This window comes from Solanum dulcamara, chromosome 10, assembly GCF_947179165.1.
Source record: "Solanum dulcamara chromosome 10, daSolDulc1.2, whole genome shotgun sequence".
Taxonomy (NCBI): domain Eukaryota; kingdom Viridiplantae; phylum Streptophyta; class Magnoliopsida; order Solanales; family Solanaceae; genus Solanum; species Solanum dulcamara.
This window is the reverse complement of record NC_077246.1, coordinates 1,590,434-1,600,364: the sequence shown is the minus strand read 5'-3', so window position 1 is coordinate 1,600,364 and position 9,931 is coordinate 1,590,434.

Below are 9,931 nucleotides of genomic sequence, written 5' to 3'. Positions count from 1 at the left end.
GTGAACATAATACTTTAAGCGAATCCCGCATGAGAATGACAGAGGTAAGTGAAGATCTTTATAAAGCATAAAATAAGTTCACATGAACAAGCGTGTTTTTTGGCTCAATGACGAACGTAACTTAAAAAACAAATTTGTGTGATCTGTTGGGCCAATAAGGTCATACAGACAATATGTGTCATGAACTTGAATTGTGACAAACCCTACTACAAAGCTCGAAGCAGAAATCTCTTGTATATGGTCCTTTTTTTTCCAGATTAGATCTTGGCAAGGGGTTGTCTATGTATCAAATTCTGACATTACATAAATACCTATATATCAAATTCCGCCATTTATAGTGGCACTATGAGATCACTCGTACGCCAATAAACATATCTAAATGTTTTGGGTTGTGTTGTATATCATGGAAACTGAAATACAATATGGAGATATATATAACGAAGCTAAGATTTTGAGTGTATAAGTTCTGAATTAAGAAAATATAATTTAATAAATTTTTAATAAATTAATTATACTATATATTAAGTAGATTTTAAAACATAAATAATACATAGAAATTAAACCAAACTTACTGAAATATTCTACCAAATTCGTAGGCAAAACTATAACTCCGTCCCTTGAGGGGAATATATGCCTTGAAACTTAATTTTGAGAAACTAGATTCTTAATACAAGAAAAAACACATATTTGTGATGGACAAATTCATCACAATTTGTGAATATGATTTTATAATAAATGCGTCGATTTGTGACTCTTTTTTTTTTCGATCACAAATTTTCTGCTACCATCAAATTTGCGACGATTTTATAACAAAATGCGTCAATTAGTTTTTTTTTTTTTTTTGCGATCACAAAATTTTTGCTAGTGAATATTAATGTACTTGAGTTGAATATTTATTATTCAATTTATGATTTTCATCACCATAATTTATTCATTTCTTTAAATATCTCAATACTTCAACAACAACATCATGTGCATGTCAAGTGGTCTAAAGAGTTAGATTTGCATGGCAATAATTTCATATTTTGCTAATATTAGTATTGCCAAAATTTGCATTCAATGCTGTGCAGGCTAAGGACAATATTTATTTTCCTATACATATATGGTTAATCTTAAAAACTCTATTTTAGGTTAAAAAAAAAAAGTTTACCGTTAGTACTAAACATGAGTTAGACAGTACAATTCTATATAGTCTATTTATTATAAAAGTTTCCACAAATTCATCATTAGAGGAATGTTTTCGATAAGAAAATGTTTATTCTAGTAAAAATGTATTATAGTTTTCGATCTACGGAGAATGGGTTGGATATCTAATTCTCAATATATGCATTACAAGATTATTCTATCACTCTCTAATTAAGCAGATATTCAATAATTATTTTTACTTCGTCAAATTTAAATTAAAAAAATTAATGTTTAAGGCTAACACCCCTCCCCCCCCCGCCCCACCCCCAGGTCCTTCAAGAACAAAAGGCAAAACGGCTAATTTTGGCCATTGAAAATAGTGAAAGCTACGTTTTATGTTTCTTTGCAAGTAGCTCACATGAGGAAGCAATGATCTTTTCCTTTCAAAAATACCTCGAAATCCACTATCTCTAACTCTTCTCCTCATCCCCCACCCCCACCCCCACGAAATTTTTTTTGGGTACAAGTTAAGAATTATAAATGATATTGTGTGATAAAATATTTACATAATCAGATCATTTGTATGATGTTGAAGCGTATGTGTGATTATCTGATCTAAAGAACACACTTTAAGTTAGTTTATTACTTTATATATATATATTATGTCTTAGCACGCACCACCGTGTTAATTTTGATTCTTTTTTATGAGTCACCATGTGAAAGTACCGAGTATGTATACTTTTTTTTCTTGTGAAATTGAGTGAAAGACTTTTATTTGTTCTGATATCATATTGATTAAATATTTGACTTATCATTTTGTTTAGTGGTGAAATTATAATTTTCACTAAGAGGTTAAAATATAAAGGAGTAAACAAAGAAAACAAGACATGTCAATATTTAATATATATACGTAAAAAAGAATTTTCACCCAACTACACAATATAATTTTTGATGAACTAGTGTCGATTGAATACATGTACTTGTGGCTTTGCCACTTATCTCATCCAATAACTTAAGTTGTTTAAAAAACACATTTTAAACTATTTTTTTGAGTTTCACACTTTATGTTCGGTACCTACATTGGAGAATAGCTAAATTTGGATTCGCGCCAAAAAATTTCACATTAAAAAGATAAAAAAATAAAGCATTCCCTAGCAAAGACCACTCTTTATTCATTTTTAACTAGGTAATTACTCCATATTATGTGTCTCAATATACAATACTTACATAGGAGTATAAGTAAATGTCTACGATAATATTGCTCTGGCAAAAACAAAAATGGGACAAGTCATAATAGGATAAACTACATAAATAATGTGATTATTATTTTATTTTTACATTATAAGTACTATAACTAAAATCCTAAATATGAATACAATACCTCAAAAGCAACTCTGAAGGATATGGTGAAATACATTAGGGAACCTTTTACTTAATTAATTAATTTAATGAATAATATGTGTTGAGATAATTTTAAAAAATTATATAGTACTTGTAAATATTTTCATATATCATCATTTGGTTTTGGTGGATAGTTGCGGAATTCCTCCATTCTTGACTAGAAGTCCTAGGTTCGAGCCACTAAGAATGAATAGAATCATGTTAGGAGTGCTGCCTCCATAAATGAACCCTATAATATCTGAAAATTTAAATTTATTTGAACCTCAAAATAAATATCGAACACCGTATGAAAATTCAAAAAATTTAGTTTATATTTTCATATGGATCTGAGCATTTTAGGCCCACTGGCACCTCTTGCATTCATCTGTTGTTGTTACTGCCATAAGAATAAGGATATTTAATAAAAACAATTAACATCATTTATTTTCATTCTTGTTTTTTTCCTATAACAATTAAATATGTATATATAATACCTTACCTTTAAAATTATTACAAGTACACCATTGATTCCTTTGATATTACTCTAAATTCTTTGAACTTTGAACAATATCCTACACTATATATTCTACTGCAATAAGAGTGAAAGATAAAAGGAAACGTCCTCATCGAATTTAAGTTATATATTGATAATATATAAAAAGAAAATTGAAGAGTAAGTTCAATTTAATTATTTTTTTTGTTTTTCATTCGGTGTTCGGAGACCGTGCAGCTCCGACTAAATTCGGATCGCGCACTGTAGGGCTCATTCGGGGTGGCACTTCAAACAAAATTTTCTTCATACCCAAGGCTCGAACTCGAGACCTCTGATTAAGGGTAGAACAGTCTTATTAATGCACACAACCCATGTTGATAAGATCAATTTAATTATAAATAGCACATTATTGCTTTATTTTTCTAGCTATTATATACATGTATGTCTTGCCATGAATAGTATGTTGCCTGTGCATACTATTTAAACTCAATATTAAATTATTTAAACTTTGTATACGTTCACTATTAGAAATAAAGACTTTTTTATCGCGAATTAATGAAAAAATTATGCTATAAAATATGATATTCTTTTCTCCACTCCATTCCTATCGAATCAGTCCATCGAGAAACGCATGGTGAGAAGTAGATTATCTCTTTTAAATACTGAAAATAGTCAATCAATATTTTTTTCTCTCTGATTCAATCAGAATATCTATAAAAATAACCATTAAATATTTTTTTGTGAAAAAGTTTAACGAAAAAATAATAACTTTTTAATAGTTGTTAAAAGCATAAAGAACTATTACAATAAATTGGCATATCCTCAGCTAGCTGCTTTCTTTCCAGTAAACTTATATAGATAGTTAGCTATTCAATATTGATAAGTAGAAAATACTTTCAAAATTAAAATTTTGACTCTATCATTAGTCTCATGAATATATCAAAGCTGTGGATAAACTTATATCGATGTGGATATATGTATTTACTTAAAATTAATAAAGTATTGAATGCTCATAACTTCATCCTCTTGACTTTTTTTATATATTTACTTAAAATTCTGATTCTATCACTGATTCCATAAAAATATTAAAGTTGAACTCAACATAACTAGAAGAATAAAAAATATCCCCACTAGCATATAAAAAATTAAACATATCTATAGGAACAGTAAAATGCATGAAAAATGCCACTTATATATGATATGACATTATTATACCTGCCTAAAAGCAAGATTTGGATAACACTGCTAAAAAAAACAAATGAAAAAAGAAATAATTTGTCTTTACATAGCAACTCTTCATTTAATTTTTAATGAGATAATTTACAATTATATAAAAAAATATTCACAAATTGTAAAAATCTAATCTTATTCAAAGAGATAATTCTTAAATATCTGAAATTTTGAATATTAATTATATGGATGTAATATGATCCACAAGAATCATGATTACTCCACAAGTGATTTCACAGCCTCGAAGCATATAGATTCATCTTGATTTCACAATCTCGAAGCATATAGATCCACGCTGATCAATGAACAATCAAATCAAATTCATCCATCCTTTTAACTTGACACTGGTATGTGAGCACCTATGACTAAGGGGAATGAAATTAAATGTCTATCTCAAAGTGAGATAATTTTATCATACGAGCTAGCAGAGGTGGAGCTAAAAAATTTAATTTATGAATTCTGCATTACAAATTTTATTGCGTATTGGATTCTGAATATATTGTTCGTACATATTAAATGAATTTCTTACTACAATCTTGGGTTCAGCTACACTCATTATAACAACTACTCTTTCATTTATTTTTTCAAACTAATTCTAGAAAATGATTTTCTTGAGTCGATGATTTTTGAAGACAATCTCTATACCTCATATAAATAGGGATAAGATATGCGTATATTTCGCCATTTCTAGACTCTGTTGGATATGTTATCGTTTTATTTTGATCAACATGGCTTTTTAGTATTAAAAAATCAAAATATATTACATAAATTTGTGCCGAAGAAATTAATCAAGAGGTCATGAGGAAAAAGAATAAAAGATAAGGAATTTTTTACGATGAAAAAATAAGCTACGTAAGAGCTTTATGAATCACAGGCTGCAGGGTGGAGGAGACAGGGATAGAGACATTATGGGTAAAGAAATGATCATATATTGTTTGTCATAATATAAGGTATGTCCAAATTGAGGTTGTTTTCATATTGGTTGCTTCAAATCTTAGGGGCCATAGGCAATTTTTGCTACATGACATTTATGTCCAATGTCAAAAAAATTAAAGGTCCCCTTTTAGTTTTTCTTGTATCCCCACACAAAATATATATGGAGTATGGTTTCAATACGATCATAGCTGAGTCAGAAATTCTAATAACTGAATTAAAAGTTGATATGAAAAATTGTAATATTGATTTGAGATTTAAATTTGTGATTTAAAGCAATTTTGAATATCGTTAATAGCGACAATGGTGGATGCATTGTGGGAAAGCGGAGTCGTGGGACATTGATTCATCAGAGAAAATTTACATTTTTGAAAAAAATATAAAATGCAGATAAAATTTAAAATTTTCAAGGTAAAAATAATCCATCAAATTAAAATCTTGAATCAACGTCTTTGTTTTCTACTACATTAGAAGATTACTTCATTTTAAGGGGTCACATAATATACACACACAGTCTTCATGGTAAACAAGATAAAAGGGAGACAAGATTGAGATGATTCGGACATGTGAAGACCAGATGCATAGATGCCTCAACGAGGAGGTGTGACAGGTTGGCTATGGTGGGTCTTACAAGAGGTAGAGGTAGACCATAGAAGTATTGCGAGAGAGGAGATTAGATTAGACATGACATGCCTGCAGTTTACTCAGAACAAGACCTTGGATAGGAGAATATGGAGGTCGAGAATTAGAGTATAAGGTTAGTAAGCAGCCGAGTTTCCCTTATTATTATTATAAGTACACTCTTACTATTTTATTCTTCGATTTTATTATTACCTATTGTTTTCTCTACTTTAGTTATCGTCTTATTTATTGTTGTTACTGCCCTTTTTTCTCTTATTTTCTATATGCATATATAGTTTCTTCACTATTGTATTTCATTTTCTTACTCATTTTGTTATGTTTTACTTGAGCAGATGGTCTATCACAAGCAACATCCCTATCTTCACAAGATAGTTGCAAAGTTGCATACATATCACCCTTCCACACTTCACTTATGGAATTATATCGAAAATGTTATTGTTACTATGAGGTTTTAAATTATTATTATTATTAGTATTATTATTATTATTATTATTATTATTATTATATATATATATATATATTAAATTTCTTAAAAAATCTACTCTATTTTATCTGTGATGCCTTTGTTATTTATTTTCCTATAGCGCTTTGAATTTCTTAATCTTATCTGACCCCCTTTTTATGTCTTTTATTGAGCCGAGGGTCTTTCGGAAACAGCCGTCCTACATTGGTAGGAGTCAGGTCTGCGTACACTCTACCCTCCCCAGACCCCATGATGTGGGATTTCACTGGGTTGTTGTTGTTGTATATTAAATTTCTTAAAATAAATACAGAATTGAAACCAAAACTATTAGCTTCTACTAAATCCACAAGTTATACTCTAGCTTCACCTCTACTTCTTGCACAATATAAATGTTTCGACCAAGTGAACTAAATTGAACCTATGGCTTCGTCATTGGTTCAACGATTTCAACTAAGCCAAACATTTTTTGATAAATACTAAGTTCTGAATTCATAATTTCAAAAGTATTATAGTCTTGCCATGTCACGACCCGAATCCGGGTGTGATGACACTCATCTTAACCCACCGAGATGAGTCAGCCTAGTAACCAACGGAAAGTAAATGCGAAAGTAATTGAGATAAAGCAAAGTTTAACTTAGTCAAAAATAAATAAATAATCTCAAAATCCCCCAAGATTGGTTGTCACGTGTACAAGCCACTAATGTATTATCGAAGTACGAAAAGAAATACAGTCATAATGTCTTAGTCTCTAGAATAGGACTAAAATATAATAAAAGAGTAAGAGGTGTCCGCTAGATGGATGTAACAACTACCTCAACACTCGAAATTGATAACCTCGGCTGTAGTGGAAAACAGTATAAGATCAAGCAGGTCCGTGCTCACAACCTACACAAGTGTGGAAGCAAGGGGTGAGTACCAAACAACACGGTACTCAGCAAGTGGATAGCTAAAACTAAGCAAAGCTTAATAGATACAAGTACTCCTTTCCTCCCATTCGAACCTCCTTAACTACAACCTCCATAAAATCAGCCCAACTCTACACTTGTACAATAACAACAGTAATACAGTCCACAAATACTCATCAATAGTCTCGTTAATGAATCATACCAAGTCAAGTTCAGCACACAGAGCAATATGGGGGTAAACACAAAGTCACAAATATCAAAAAGGTGCAATGCAGTGCAATGAAATGATGTATGTCTGTCTTATCGGTACACATCCGCTGAATCATAGTCCGGAACCCATGGGGGATATTTCTGTCCATGTAACCTGCCACGGAGCGTGTGGCCCGTCCCCTCAATACATATATCCTGCCACGGAGCGTGTGGCCCGACCCCTTTATTTCATAATACCTGCCACGGAGCGTGTGGCCCGACCCCTTTATTTCATAATACCTGCCACGGAGCGTGTGGCCCGACCCCTTTTGTTTCATATTATTTTTAATCTCAACACAATATGTCAGAACCAATGCAATCAATTCATGTTCATATAATTCACGATAATAATGTGACAACAACCATAATTTTTCCTATCTCACATCAATATAGTCATTTCACATGTCCAAAATAAATCCACAATCATAAGATATCAATTCCACCAATAAATGTCATTAGATCACCATTGTCTACCCCTCATCTCCATTTTTAAGGCCAATCATATAGTCAATAATCCAGTCTAATTTTCATTACTTCCTAATACACATAACACAGAAATACAAGCATCTATAAGCTTAAACTGAGGTTTAGAAATTCACTTGCCTTAATTAATCAAGAAATCACTTTGAGACTTGAGCCTTCCCTTTTCGTTGGGCTTCCGAATCAATGTAATCTAGTCAAATAAATAATCACAATAAGGTTTTTGAGAATAATAATACTCATGTTACTATATGTCTAGCCTAGACCCAAACCTATACTTCAATCCCTAAATTTCAAGCCTAGGGTTAAGTTTCAATTTCTCCAAATACATAAAATCTAATGGTGTTTCTATAATACAATACACCAAATATTTAATTAGCTATACAAATATATCAAAACTTGAATTATAATTTGATGAAATAACTTAAATCAAAACTAAGTTAACCATGAAAATCACAGAATTAAGACCACGAAAAGAAAGAAAAAAAATATGTAAAGATTTGACAATTTACAATTTATCCATCACTGCACTATCATTATCTCTCAAAATTTCTTAAAGATCAATTCCCTATACTACATCCACTAAACTTATAAAAAGGAAATTAACAGAAAGTACATAGCACTTCACAAAACATTTTTTTTTCTTTAATTAATGGATCTTAACACGTGATACCATATTTAATAATATTATAAGATATAAAATGACACAAATAGAAACATTTTTTTAAGGGATCACTGACTCCAAATCTCTCCATTCTCATCTAGGTTCTAGCCTAATTAATATAATACTAATGATATAACCTCCGCCTATAAAAAGAATACAAGAATGGATGGATTACCTGATGCAAATTGGTACTAGTTTTTGGTTATCACCGAACGCCTCTTTGTAATTTTTTTTTTCTTGAAACGGAAGTTATGTCCAGTAGTATAAAACCCTACTAACTCTTATTTAATAAATAAAGTGGTATAGAATTTTAATTAAATTAATTATTTAAAAACACTCCTTAACTAATTAACCATAGTTACCAAAAAGTCTAAATTTATAATTGAATTTTTTTTCCGGAGAGAGTATTTTATGGAAGAGATGACTCATTCTCAAAATGACCAAATGAGTCATTACATGCCAAAAAAAATTAAATATTAAATTAATTATATTTAAATTCTGAATATGCGGTCTTTTAATTTATTTATTTTTGAGCACTCAGTCTTTTTGATAGGAAAAGTTATATGGTGGCAGTGCAGGGTATCCAATTCATGGGCTCAAAAAGGATAATTGTATCAGAAAATATTGGAATTAGTATGGGCAGCTTTTTCTTTTCTTATAAATATTAATTTATCGATCCTTACTCGAAGCCACCATTTAAGGTTTGACCTCGTTAAAAAAAATGTCAAAATAAATTTGTGACGAATATTAGATAATGAAATTCTAACAAGTCGTTAGACTTTCAAATAAATAGGTAAAACTTGTCTTATAAGAAAATTGTCACGATTTCAAGGTAGTCAAAATTTGCCACAACTTTAGTAGATTTTAAATATATTGGGCTAAATTTAACCCACAAATCTAATAGATTTTAAATATATTAGGCTAAATTTAACTTGTCAAAAATTCTAACGAATCACTAGAATTTATAGTTGTCTCTGACATATCATCAGAGTTATGATCATAAACCCTAATAAATTATCGTTATTGTCCACAAAATCCTGACTTGTCGTCATAACTTGTTGCGTGAAAAATTTACCAAGTTTTGCTTCAGAATTAGCCCAAATTACTCTAAAGTTAATAGGCAACCTTAGTAATTAGATTTAATTAACCTTAACCTTAAAAATCTATAGATTCTCCTTTGTCTTCTTGAACTAGTTTTTAAGTTCAACAAAATTTAACAATTATGTGTTTTTCTTAAGAAAATAAGTAATATGAGTCTTTGATTTTCTACGACACATATCTCATTGTTTTTCAAGTTTAATTATGTGCTCATAATTTGTTAGAAGAAGAAGCTAGAAAAGGGGGAGGAAGTTGGAGAAGGAGTAGGT